This window comes from Perissodus microlepis, chromosome 5, assembly GCF_051167445.1.
Source record: "Perissodus microlepis isolate ML-2025 ecotype Zambia chromosome 5, ASM5116744v1, whole genome shotgun sequence".
NCBI classification, from domain to species: Eukaryota; Metazoa; Chordata; class Actinopteri; order Cichliformes; family Cichlidae; genus Perissodus; species Perissodus microlepis.
The window spans coordinates 30,181,911-30,196,004 of record NC_140465.1 but is presented as its reverse complement, the minus strand read 5'-3'; the positions used below and the strand labels follow the sequence as shown (position 1 = coordinate 30,196,004).

Here is a 14,094-nt window from a genome sequence, read left to right as displayed (position 1 = left end):
AAAGTGTTCAAAACCTACATCATAATGAGTGACCCAGCTAAAAAAGAAAAGACAGCTTTATTCAGATTATTTGAGTGTGGCGCCCTCTAGTGCTTCAATTAAGTAATGACATCTAGAGGAACTAGAAATAAAAGGATAGACTGTCAAATGAAAACTATATTCATAAGTCACAATAAAACCCGCAAACATGACTTTTAGAGGTCAAGAAAGATCAACACAGTCAAGTGTAATTTATATGTCTTTAAATAGAGAGGCTCCACTGTTTCCTGACATTTTAAGGTACTTGCTTAGTGCAGCTTTAACCTGTGGGCTATGAGCCATAATGGGTCTCAAGCCTACTTCTAGCTGTTCCCTGGATGCTGACATGCCGCAATAGGGTCATGGAGCAAGAGACTTCCTGTCTAATTTAGATCCTGCACTGAAAAGGTTTCCAGCTCCCAATGAAAGACGTCATTATATCACAGATGGACTGTGTAAAAACATGCATTAAATAATATAGTATATACACCAAAAAATATATTAATAGTAGAGTGAGGATTACGGGGTTTTTTTCTACTTTGAGATCAAAACATTGCTGTAAGGCAAAAAAGATATACTGCAGATATCCAGAAATTCTGTTAAAAAATTGTTAATGTAGTTTTTGGATATTTTCCAAATAGCAGAAAGAACTCCCTAGAAGAAAGAGATCCATGGACGGCAGCCATCTGTCTCAAACAGTTACTCTGAGTGAGTGGAGGGAGCATTGAGGGAAACCACAAGGAAAAGCACTGGATATGTTGGTGAGGCCAGCAACTGCAGACCAAAAATGTGTGGTTACAAAGATACCTGTAGAAAGGTAGCAGGGAGACGTTTGGTTCAAAGCACAGCTGTTCATCCTCATAGTGCAGCTAACATCATTGTATTCTTTGTCTCGTTTCACTATTACATCTTCATTTTATATGTGAGCCTCATTAGACTCCCTGCTTCACCTTTATGAAACCAGACCTTCACAGCTGCTTCAGGCACATATTCTGCCTCTAATCTCCATGTTGAATTACCACTGTGCCTCCCTTTCATCTATTCCAATTTATTGCTATAACGTTCAGCAGGAGGCAATCACCAAATATCTTCTGGCTGAATAATTGGATTCTATCAAAACTTTTTTTTCCTCCATCATCCTCCCCTCTGATCAAGAATGGGAGCAAATCAGCACAGCAGAATGTAAAGTTAATAAAAAACCTGGATGCTTTAGTGATGCAGCATCTGTGACACATCTTGCGGTGTTGCTCTAATTGTGGGTAATGCGCCGAGCACTGCCCGGTCACTGCTACAGGATGTCAAGGGTAACGCCAAAGGCAATGAAATGGTGCGTCGCTCTTGAAGGGTAGCCTGACTGCCATTTGCTGCAGAGTTTTGGCAATGGTCCCAGAAGGTTTAATAAGCGTAATGGTGAAACTGGCCGTCACAACAGTGTCCTGTCGTTGCTTTTCATTAACAAATGTTGTACCAGTAAATCAGCTGGATAGACTGTCTGAGCACACTTTTCATTTGCCAAAGATTTAGGCTGTTAAGGAGGAATGAGAAGTGGATACTGTTATGCGCAAACAAACACATTCCTCCTCATTTCTTTTAAACATTTACAGGTACTGTTTGGGGAAATTGGTGCCTCTGGAAATTTTGTATTTTTATGCTTCTCCCCGACCACACAGTACATGGATTTTTCTGGAGGAAACTGCAGAGGAAGGCTGTCCAGCTACCATATTTCAAATTTAGATGGCAGAATGAGATTTCATTCAGTCAGTTTCATTCTTTTAAAAGCAAGATACTAAATAGATATGTGAAAAGTAAACAAAACAAAACAAAAACAGCCGTTTTAAAGCTTATGTTATAGCACAAAACCTTAAAGAGATGGGCAGTAGACAAGTATACAGTAATATGCTGTCAAACCAAACTAGACATTTCTCTGCTGGCATCCTGCTGCATTAAAGCTCTACATATATCACCTTGACTCACTGACCTTTGCACTTTTTGTTGTTGAATACTATCTCCCATGTGAATGACACAGTTATGTGTCTCATCCTACTTTCTAAATTATTTACCAGTTACATGTTGGATGCTTCTGTAGAGTGGATGAACTACTTTGTCATTTCTGCTTCACATTAACTGCTTCAGAAAAAAACAACAAACTTCCCATCTGTGTTCTGCTTGCCTCTATACTGCAGCAAAAACAGCCCAAGTCACTCCCCCTCTCCCATCCTCTCTCTCCTTTTCACCTCCTCCCCCTTTTCCTCTATCCTCTCTGCTCACACCTCACTGCACTCAGGTCCCCATACAGTTCCTGCAGCAGGGAGGTACAACACCTTAAATCGAGCTCTGTTTTGAGAGGCACTGCAGACTGCTGGTTTCCACGATCACCCTTCTTTTCATCACTCATCAATCCCCCTGTTTTTATACTCCCTCCTGCTCCTCTCTTTGTCCCCCCCCTTCCTGGTTTTCCTCCTGCGTCTAATTCTCAAAGCTCAGCAGTCCCTGTCTGCTTGTACTGAGGGAAAAAGTGATAGAGTGAGGAAGAAAAGAGGAGGAGCACAGCTATTAGTGTGCCAAAGAAAATCTAGACCCCTCCCTATCCAACTGATGACGAGGAGAGGTTTTATTGAGTTGCTCCTTAGCCAATGAGCATGCAGTGCCGGGAAATACAGCAGTGGACCTGCACCGGCTCTGATGCTTGTGCTTATTTCAGTGTGTTAGAACAATGTTAATGAGTGTATCCTCTCCTCCCTGCCCGATCTGAGCACGCATTAGCAACAAACTGAGTCTCGTTTATGTGTGTCTTCTAGGACAGAAACCTCCCCCAGGTGACACTGGGACCTGCTACTACTTTTTTTTTTTTTTTTTTGCAATGTATTTCAAGGGTGGGATGAGTCAAAGGGCAGACTATTAAGACTTCTCTCATCTCTTTAAGAACATATCTGACCCTGTTTTCCGCTCTCCTTGGTTAGGAGGAAGCACATCTCTCTGCAAGGTAAGCTGCATTTTCCCTCTATGTCCAAGCATTCTGTTACTGGTTCTTTTGCTGTGTGGCAAGTTGTCACAGAGGCACCTAGCCTCATTACACACATCCTGGATGAATGTAGAAAAAAAAGCCCTGCACAGAGAAAAAGAGAGAATAAATGGCTCAGGGGTAATTAGAGCAGACAGTCTTAGCACTTCTCCTTTTAATGCAGGGTCTCGTATTAGAAAATCTGCTATAGTGGAACTTTTAAAGCATGCCAGTAAGTCCCTTAATGACTGGTGCGTAGCATCATGTAGCGCTGCAGTATAATGTTACATAATAAACAAAGCACGTATGAGTGAGATAGAACTTGAGAACTGAATTTTATTTCACTGTTAAACAAATATTATTTGACTTTCATTAGCTGATTATGACAAAGATGATTATAAACTGATTAACAGTGAGCGATGATTGATTTTTAGTGCGCAAACATTAAATTGTTATATGTAACAGATTTTCATTTGTTTCATTTTTTTCATTTTCTCACTGTTTTGTTTTTGTTTCTGTTATTTTATTGGTTTGTTTTGGTGTGCGAATGCTCTATAGGGATGATGGTACTCAGTTTAATGTTATACAGTAAACATACACTGGGAGTGTGTGCAAAGTCAAATTTGCTGAGCCAGCAAGAGTGAAGGGCCCACATAGAGTCTGCAGAGCTCAGTGTTTCAAATGAATCTGAGTCATCTTATTAGTACTTAGATTGGTGAATTTAAGTACTCCATTGCAGCCTTTTCTTTAAAAAAGATTAGATTTGCTTGGCTGAAGGTGATTGAAGGTAAAGCTCTCTGCATTACAGCCTCTGATGGATACTGAGTTAGGAGGCACATTCTTCATGTTAAGCCCCATATCTCATCTCCAATATCTGTTTTTTCTGTTTTCTTTTTTAGTTTCTAATAAATTAAAAGTGACTCACGTTTTGCTGCAGAAGAGGGGGAATACTCTCTTTTGCATCGTTTGTTCCTGGGCTGATTATGATGCAAAGGTGTGAACAGGTCAGGTGATGCTGTAGTCTCTTTACTCCCCAGGGATATTATGAGTACATGACAGGAACACTCCTCAGAGTGTGTGCCAAATGAGGATTTTCTTTATGCATTAGCAGAGATGAATCAGTGCATGTGCAGGTGCAATATGTTAGCAGCTGCATACATATGGCGCATTTTGTGCTGCAATAGATGCTTAACAGAGTAACATCTTGTTTTTTGGTTTTTTGTGTGGTGATTTTTTTTAAAACATGTAAACAGTATACCGAAAGCTGCATGAAACAAAATCAAGCAAAATATCACATTAACATTTGCTGATTAACTGTACATATCTTAAAAGCAGTGGAAGGCATGTACTCTTGTTTAATCCTAAGCATTCTCAATAAAATATGCATTACTTTTTATCCAGTTTCCTTAATGAAACCTCAATAACAACACTAAATATATTTCTGATTACACAGAATTTATACACCATGTAAAATAAAAAATATAATCACATATAGTTTTGGAAACTTTATGACTTTACAGCCACACATCAATGCTGATTGCAAAATCTGAATAAACCTGGAAAACTAAATCTTGTAACTTTTATTATCCCAAGAAGTCTGTTTTTAATTTACTCTTTCAATATCAACTCCATTGATTTAAATCTGCACATGCATATTTCTGCTTTCATAATCATAATAATATTATTTTAGTTTTATTCAAATTGCATGATGCTTTTAAGGTGTATTTTGTAGACCCTTTGTTATCCATGGACATTACATTTATATGCACCACTGACATCACATGTCATTTTTTTTCTATTCTCATCTTATTTCCACCCAGCTCTGTCAGTCCATTGTTTTAAAAGCATTTAGACATTTATCTCTTACACACCTGCATTGTTTTTTTTTTCTGTTCAGTTTATTAATTGTACAGTTCTTATCATAAACTATAAAAACTGGAAGATGGTCAATGATTTCATTTACCAGTTATGAAATATCAGCTATGCCAGTTAGAAGCTCTATCTTCATATATCATGGATGCATATATATATCAGTACTGTGGCCTAACAGAGTCTAGAGTTCTTCTTCTTCTTCTTTTAAATAAACACAAATGACTAAATGTTGATTTGTTTGCTTTCTCATATATTTTATACATCTCATCTGTAGGACTTTTAAGATGGTCCAGATCAAGTTGCTAAGGTGACTAATCAAAAAAGAGTGACAGATTTTGAGATTAACAACAAGACTCCAAAGTTGTACGAGACATTAAAAAATGGTTCAACTACATCAGTTGAGTCATTTCTAAAATGTCTAAAGAATCTTTGGACTATGAGAAGAAGAAGATAACATCAGTTTGTATTGTTTTGCACTGCATAGTTTTTGTTGCTGAAGTAGCAAAGAAGCTGCATACAAAGAGGACACACAAGGACTTGGTGTGTTGTGATGAAATCAGTATGGCATTTCACTGGGGGGGGGGGGGGGGGGGGGGGGCTGTAATTTGACGGACGTAACATATCTGTTAAATGGTTAAGTGTTCAGTGTGATTTCATAGTGACAGTGTTTTGATCTTTTTTTTGTTTGAATATCAAATCAGTCTTACAGAATTTATCATAATTTCACACAAAATGAGGTAGCCCACTGGCATTTGTTGTTCCCAATAACATGTATCACAACAATGCAAGTAATTTTTTTAATTTTTCCCAGAGTATCACATGGGCTCCAACTTTGCAGATTAGTATGAAATGTTTGTCCTCAGTTATTGGATTACTATGGCATTCAAGTTGGCACCATCATGAGGAAAAGATCTACACTGTCCAAAATTTACTTTGTGACTAATTACTACAAATCCACCAAATATTAGAACGCAACTATCCTACTGATGGTTTCCTTTGAGGCCTTGTCTCACTTTTTAATGCTGATAGCAAATGGGATGCTAACCATGTAATTATGAACATTTCTGATAAATTTTGTCTTTGCAGTTCGTAGACTAAGTGATTTGCAATAAATAAATGTATGATAGCTAAAAGTAATGCCATGACTTTTTCATGTCAGTATGCTGATGTTAGCATTAAGTTCCCAGCTGCTGTTAACATAGGTTTATTGGCCCATTTCCACTCTTACCCGTACACACTCTTCCTCCACCATATTAAGTGCTTTTCAGGCCAAATAGCCTCAAATCAAAGTGTGATATGAAGCTCTCCAAGAGCAGGCCTGCACCAATGGAAACTTATCAACCACACTCAGTTAAGGAGTAGCATTAATTGTCAAAATAAAATAGAAAGTTTTGACAGGTTGGTAAATGGTTTTGAAAATTGCTTCGTGCTTTATTCATTTTTAAATGTTTTTATTATATATGTTAATAATAAAGAACATGAAAGAAAAAAATAATTAAAAAGCTGCAGCATTAAAAAAATATTGCCTGTCTGAATATAACTGGAACAGAAAAAAATATTTTAGAATAGTTTAACATGATCTTAATTTTGCTGTATCCTAACTGGAGCTCCATTAGAGAAAGGTTGTGGGATCTTAAAACATGCTTCTATATTTCTGCCTTATCTCTTAATTCAGAGAACTCTTTAAAAGACGCAACTCCACATGGAATTACAATTATCATACAGTGGGAGGTTGTAGGGGAATTAAAATATCCTTAATTAAATATATTAAAATATTAAAATAATATGGTTTTAAATTTGCACGTTTTTTAATTAATTTTTTTTATTCGAATGACCCTACTGGTCTATAACCAAATAAACCAAACAAACCATATTTTGCTGCATGCCATAGCAACCTAATGACTGAGTAAAAGTGAAATTACCTAAACCAGAATATCACTAATGTTGTATTCCTGATTATAGACAGTTGTTTGTAGTCAGCTCCTGATACTCTGAGTTTCCACATTACATTTCCAGGTTTGCATGCCTGGGGCACTTCTGCTGCTTGATGGTTCATGAAATGGGAGGCTGTTCTGCAGTCTATAATCCCCCTCCTGTCAACCTATATCCTCATTCACAGCCTGTCAGGTGCATCAGTGTACATGAAGCACACTCAGAATGATGTTTTTCATTTACAGATAGCAACATTTGTGTGTGTGTGTGCACATGGACCATTTAGTGGTACAGTGAATATAAAGAGTGCCATGTCACAGCATGACATTTGATGATTTTTTTCATGTTGATAGGCAGCATTTTCACAGCATTTAAGTTAAGAGGAATGTTTTCCAGATATTGCTGTAGTTTTGCTGTGAAAGCTGCTGAATCAGTGTCTTTGCTGGTGCTGCAGTATATTTCCAGTTGAATTCCATCAGTTTAACAGATAACTGCTCAGGGATAATAGGCGAATGACTGGTCTGTAAGGATCTGTTCTGTGTGTCAATACACAGCGCCAATACTGAATCTGACTTCTTTTGCTTGAACTGCTTTCAGTCCGCTGGCAACACAGTCAAGAATACATCAGCTTCTTGTGGTCAGTTTAGGCGCTCAAATCAAGCTAAGCCAATCGATGCAGACAAGTGCAGATTGCAGTAACAATGTAGAATACTGCAAGGAATGCAAAAAAGTAGCTCACAGCAGGGCATCCTTTTGTCAAACAAGATATTTATTATTTTTACTGCATTTACTATGGTCTGCTGGTCATTCAGTCTTACACTGGCCAGATGCAAAAGTCTGCAGCATTGCTGGAGCATTACCTCTACTACATCTATTACACTAAATATCTGATCATGCGAAACAACAGAACAATAAAAATGATCCTCATGTCTTTTCACATATTGAGGCAGAGTGCAGACCTGTTTGTGAGGATTTGCTGATGAGAATTTTTTTTAATGATGCCAGTTTGTCTTATCCTCTCTCAGCATCAAACCCTTGACAGATCTGGAAATTTGGTGGAGCAGAAAATGGGGGATGTTAAGATTGATATATGATGGTCTTTAAAGATTTTCAGATCTTTTAGATTTTACCAGACTTATATATCCTGTAAATATCGTCCTGCAAAGATGGAAGCTCTGTTATGTATGTTTTTGAGGAAGAATAAGTGGGGAAATTATTGCTCTTTGTTTAATTAGCGAGAGTCTACAATGAAATCTGATGTAAAATGGTTTTGAGGCTAGAGGAAATGTATAGAAGTCAGATGGATCATATAATTAGCTGCTTACTGAACTAGTGCTCCTCCTGGCTTCTCTTTACTCAGCACTGATTTGTCTTGTTGTCCCAGATCTACACATTTGGACAACTCATCCTTCACAGGTGGTGTGGTGTATTCTCTCTCTTTTTTCTTCCTTCTTAGTCTCTAAATGGCGCGCCCCTCCTCCCTTCTACTCACAGCCTATATGTACTAGTGTAAAGTGCAGCATTTGATCCAGCTTAACAATCTTAAATCTCAAAGAGGAGCTAGAGATTGTGTGCTTGTTAGTTGTGATGTTGGTCTCAGTTTTCCTTATGTACACACTGAATCTTTGTGCATTCATGGCACTTAAGCAATGAGAACTTACAGATCCAGTCTTAGATGAGCCAGACTTCCATCTAAAACACACGAGTCCTGTCTTGTATTCAACCATGTTCATGGACTTTTATTTTTGACTTTCTGTTTCCACTCAATATTTGTTCTAGTTAAAGACACCAAAATGACCCAGTTGAGTTTAGAAAATGTTTACAATGTAGATGCTAATACAAACTTTTTTTGTAACAGTCTCCTTCATTGTTTTCTTTAACACAATGAAAAGTTTACATAAGGGCGACCACACCAACGGAAAACATTCAACTATGATTTTAATTTCTCCACAAGATTACACGCAGGCCCTCTATGGTTGGTTTCACACTAGACCAGCTGGAGGGCGGCTCAGCTGTGATCTGGTACTATGTTGTTAGCTGTACCTGACTTAAAATTCCCCAAAAAGCAGATAAAGACAGATGTGTTGAAAAGGATCTAAAACACAGACCAGAGAATATGGCCAGCAAGGCTACAGATTATGACCACTTTGTCAATATTTGTACTATACTTGATTAATACCAGTTTTTTATTGGCTTGCACAAAGAAGAGTGTTGGGATGTTGTCACTTTTAGGTGTGAGACTATTTTTTGAATTAAAAAACAAACAAGCAATTGAGTGCAAAACTTGCTGCTATGAGCTTTATAAAATTTCCAGAATATCATCAAAGACAAAAATAACTATAACAGTAGAAATACTATCCATCTGACTTATCTGATATATAAAAACTAACTTCTATATAAACCTATCAACTGAGTTGAAATATGTTCCTGAAACCCATTAAACTCTACTCTGCAATCTGTATCATGTAGCTTCCTTGTTTTCTAATTTCTTTAAAGAAAATAATCTATATTTTCTTTAAATGGCTTAAATTTACAAATGATTACATTTTATTATAACCAGGACATTAAGTGTAGATACAGCAATACTCTGTACTTTAAGTCTTCTATTTATTGTCCCCCACTGGGTATAATGGAGAGATGTTAAATTTAGATCATTTAATTTGGATCTTTACTGGGGCATTCTTTATCATTTGCCACTTAGCATTTGTCACCACCAGTTTTTCCATTATTTATTTATATTCTTACTTTTGAACTGAAAACAGCTTCCTGTTGCAGCTGTAACAATGCTGTAAAAGTGGTGAAAGAAGAGAAAAAGTTGCAGAAAGTTAAGAAAAGAAATGCTGCAGACTCTGGTGATAATTTTCAAAGTCTGTGAAATGTGAAAAGGCTTTTCAGTGACCCCTTTTATATTGTCACAGAGTTATTTTTTTAATTTAATTTAATTTTATTCATATTTACAGTTCAATATATGCTTAAAGTTCAGGTAAAACATGTCTTTATTTTTCTATGAAAAAAATGGAGATATTGGGTTTATTGACACCTTTACTGACCTTAACCATATTACTGTCTGTAAAAGTATTGTCAGTCAGAATTTCAATCATAATGCATTATCTACTCACAGTGGACACCATCAAAACAAAAGAAAGGAACTCAAAAGAACTAAAAAAAAAGTATATTACTTAAATGTTTAATAGACAAACTTCCATAACAAGGCTTTACAAATTGCCCCCCAACTGAAGATCTGCAATCCTTTTTTTGTCTATCATTTTTCTTTTATCCCCCAATAACTTCCCATCACAGAGAAATAGTCTGTGGGCGTGATAGTTGCAGTAGTTTGCCTGTAAGCTAATATACATGGATGCACACAGGGGAAATTTAGTGGAAAGATGCTTTGTGGTTAATAGCTTCTGTTAGCTTTGCCCATGTGAATAGAATTATTTTCCACTAGTAAGTGGATGGTAATATACTGCATTATAAAATGTGCCTTCTATTTATTCCGGACAGCCAAACTTGAAGTTTGATTTTGTTTGGCTGTTGCTGTTTAATCATTCAAAGGACACGTATGTCTGTGAAGGTTCTCAGTCATCCAGGTCATTGTAGTCTAAAGAGCGTGGAAAGAGAAAAGCGTCTGGACTTCTTTAACCTCCTAAGACTCTTTCATGGCATGCATTTTAATTTTTCTTTGCTATTTTGGTTGATTGAGACCTGATGAATTTAAAAACAAAGAATTACCAGATTTTATTTTTTTTTACCAAATTTTTGTTTCTGAGAAAAATGAGATCCATATATGAGGACATTCATTTAAAATTTTGATAGAACAGTGGCAGTATAATGTCCTCGTAAGCGGATATCAGGCCCTTGTAGAGGAAAAAATAAGTGTTTTGGTCCAGACATCCCAAAATGTGATGTCCACATATGTGGATGCCAGGTCCTAGGAGGTTAAACTTTAAACTTAAAGAAGTCCAGACGCTTTTCTTTTTCCAAGCTCCTTAGACTATGATGACCTGGATGACTGAGAACCTTCACAGACATATTGCCGTGCACTTTGGGAAGAATTCAAAGGACACACACATTTTTCCCAGAGATCAACTAGCTGTCCTCTCATTCAGCACCTTTATACCACACATATCCAACATTATTTGTTTTAATTGCTCCCATGCTGAGTTTACTGTGCAGACATTTCTTTCATTAGAGCAAAAATAAACATGTGGACATTTATTAATCGCTGCTGAACAAGTTGTTATCCAGTGGGTGACCAGAAAGACTCCCAAGACATTTTTAAAAGCCCCAATAGAAAAGAGATCATAATAAAATAAAATAAAAATAATAAAATGAGTCATGACTGAATTTTTCTCAGCTATATCTGTGTCCTGTTAAAGTGTATACTCACTTTATCATGAAAATTTCACTATCACAGTTTGAACATTTGAAGAAAGCGGTTATTATTAATCTTGATAGTTATGAGAACTGAAAATGCCTGCTGTGAAAATGTGCTGTTCTGATAACTTTGTACATAGATAAAAACAAAACACAGCCATTCTAGAAATTGGTACAGTCTTTGTGTTGTTTTCAGTCCTCCATTGTCAGTGTCCCCAAATCCACAAGAAACGTGTGGATCTGCCTTTGTTTGTGCCACATTTTATCGTACTGCTAGAAAATGCCAAGTACTTAGATCCTCCACAAATGTCAAATATGTATATGAAGCACAGGTGTAATTTATAATGTTTATGATGGCTGCTTTCCAGCAAATTGTGTTTGCAATCTATTGACTGCAAATAAATACTATGACTTGAACGTTCAAGCCAAAAAGGGGAAAACATGTTAAAGTATTTTGCAGACGGTCTTCTACTTGTTCTCTCTATCTGCAAAGTTTGTAAAATCAGCTCAAGTGATTTCACTGGAGTGATGGAATACACACTGATATACTCTGTGCCATCTTTGCTTGATTATCATGACCTGCATTGCCATATGTAAGAAAATCAGTAAGTAAAGTCTAGAGACTCACAGTCCACTCATTTTCTCTTACACTTCCTAATCTATTCTCACTTCTGCATTGGCATGGACAAACAGGGCTTAATCTTTATCACATTATAGTCAGGTTTTCCACATCTCTCTGTGTGTGTATCTCAAACTTTTATTATTCTTGTTAGAACATGGTGTTAGCTGGACCTGCTGCCTATATGTGAAGCAGAGGAAAAATCAGCATGAATGAATCAAGGGGACCTTAAAATGTATATGAGTTATTGTTAGACCTAGTCTTGTTCTCATGCTATATGTCAAAGTCAAAATGTCTGTCATAAACAGGGTCTGTACGAGTTGTGACGGCTGTGTTGACAGTCTAAATATATGGTGCATACCCTAATAGCAACATTCCCGTTTCAAGTCCAGCTTCTGGCCTGCTTAATTATTTGGCTTTAAGACTTTGCCCAGCAGCCCTTTTGTTTTATTAATAAAGTGACTTTTTGTAACAAATTCATTAAAGTGCCCCAGTTTTCATCATCTTTTTTCACTTGCTCATGTTGACATTGATGGAGTTGTCAAGGCTTGCCCATCTTTCACTTAGATGAATGACATCATTCCAGCTACTCGGTGTAAAGTGTACACACACACGTACACACACACACACACACACACACACACACACACACACACACACGCTGACCAACTGCTACTTCTGAGACACCCAAACACTGCAAGTGATGTACAGAGCCAACTACAAGCATATGGTCTTTTCTGTTTATTGTTGCCTGTGCTGCAGTAATGACTGGCCAGAAGATGATGAGTGTGTGTGTGTGTGTGTGTGTGTGTGTGTGTGAGTGATAGAGAGAGAGAGAGAGAGAGAGAGAGAGAGAGAGAGAGGGAGAGAGAGAGCAGGATACAGTGTATGCATGTGTGTATGAGTGGTACACAGAGACATGGCTGGAAGGAAAAATGCTACGACGACAGGCATAAAAGATGAAAGAAATTAGGAAACAAGAAACAAGGGATGGCAGGAAGTGGAGGAAGAGAGTTGCTAGCTGACTATTGGACAATCTGCCTTCTAGCTTCGTATTTCTCCATTACACCCCTGCATTGCAGCACTCCCTGCAGGAGCTGGAGAGGTGCAGTTTTTTCCACATCGTCTCTGCTGCCTCAGAGGAGATAAGTCATCTCAACAAAAATGTCCCAGCACAACTCAGCACGGGGAACACGTTGTCAGCAGCTGCCCTCTGCATATGTTTACTATGTGAGGCTTTGATAGTAGCTGTGTTGCTCTTATTGACCTCCTAATGTTGCACAGTGCTCAGGCCTGACTCATCCACTAGAGAGCAGGGATGGAGAGGGAGGGAAAAGTTTATTCATTCACAGGTGCTCATAAAAGAATGCAAGAACCAGGGAGAAGCTGAGTATCCCACAATGCAGTGAGAATTTCAGTAAACCATACTGTAAAAGCACAGTTTTTTGGGGAGGGGTTAAGGGCAGAATGAGAATTTTGCAACAATCTAGTCACACTAACTGAAAAATATACTGTAACAATTTTAATAAATCTTTAACACCTATTTTAACATATAGCTTTAAAAAAATCCATCCATGATCTTTTAATCTGACTGGTATTATTTTATTGATTGAGCATTTTGTTTTTGTTTCATTGTTTGTTTGTTTTGGTTATTTTGCGGCCATCCTGCGATTTCTATTTCTTCATATCTATGGGAACTCTAATGCTAATATGCTGCTAATATCAAAAATAAATAATTTATTAAAAATAAATTTCATAAGAATAAAAAAGCAAAACAGTCACTGACTTCTCAGAAGAGGTTTTTACAGCTTACTCATATTTTTCCTGGTTTTGTTAAATTGCTCTGCCACGAGGTGTCAGGCCATATCGGGTCACTCCAGGGAACAACCAGAAATCAAGTAAGAAAAAAAAAGAAGGACAATAGGCATATCAGTTTCATGAAGGAGCCCCATGCAATCTAGGGCAAGGCAAAAGAGTGTCTTAAATAAATAATTAAAGATGAGATAATAACACAAGATATACTTTATCATAAAGAAAAAATAGATTGTATAATATCTAACAGTCTGTTCATTTACTACAATCTCCTTTATTACAATGGCTTAACTTAATAACCTTAAAAGGTGCAGACACCACTACTTAAGCAGTAGTAACTTAAATGCCCTATATCTTAAAATATCTTACACAAATCCATGAATTGGCCATATAAACAACCTAACCTCACCCTAGCTGCTTATTTTCTTCAAAGCCAGATCATTTCTGCTCCCATGGCACAGCC

At 37.2% G+C, this 14,094-nt stretch overlaps 1 protein-coding gene across 4 annotated transcripts in view; it reads left to right on the top strand.

Annotated features, from left to right (window-relative positions):
* The first annotated feature begins 2,664 nt into the window (after positions 1-2,664).
* syt2b (synaptotagmin IIb) overlaps positions 2,665-14,094 on the top strand; it is a 29,524-nt gene continuing 18,094 nt past the window's right edge. For 2 of the 4 annotated variants that reach the window (XM_084929287.1, XM_084929283.1), the window contains exon 1: positions 2,665-3,001. The gene's annotated coding sequence lies outside the window, so the exon portion shown is untranslated. The remainder of the gene's footprint in view (positions 3,002-14,094) is intronic. The other 2 variants (XM_084929286.1, XM_084929285.1) reach the window with 2 other exon arrangements.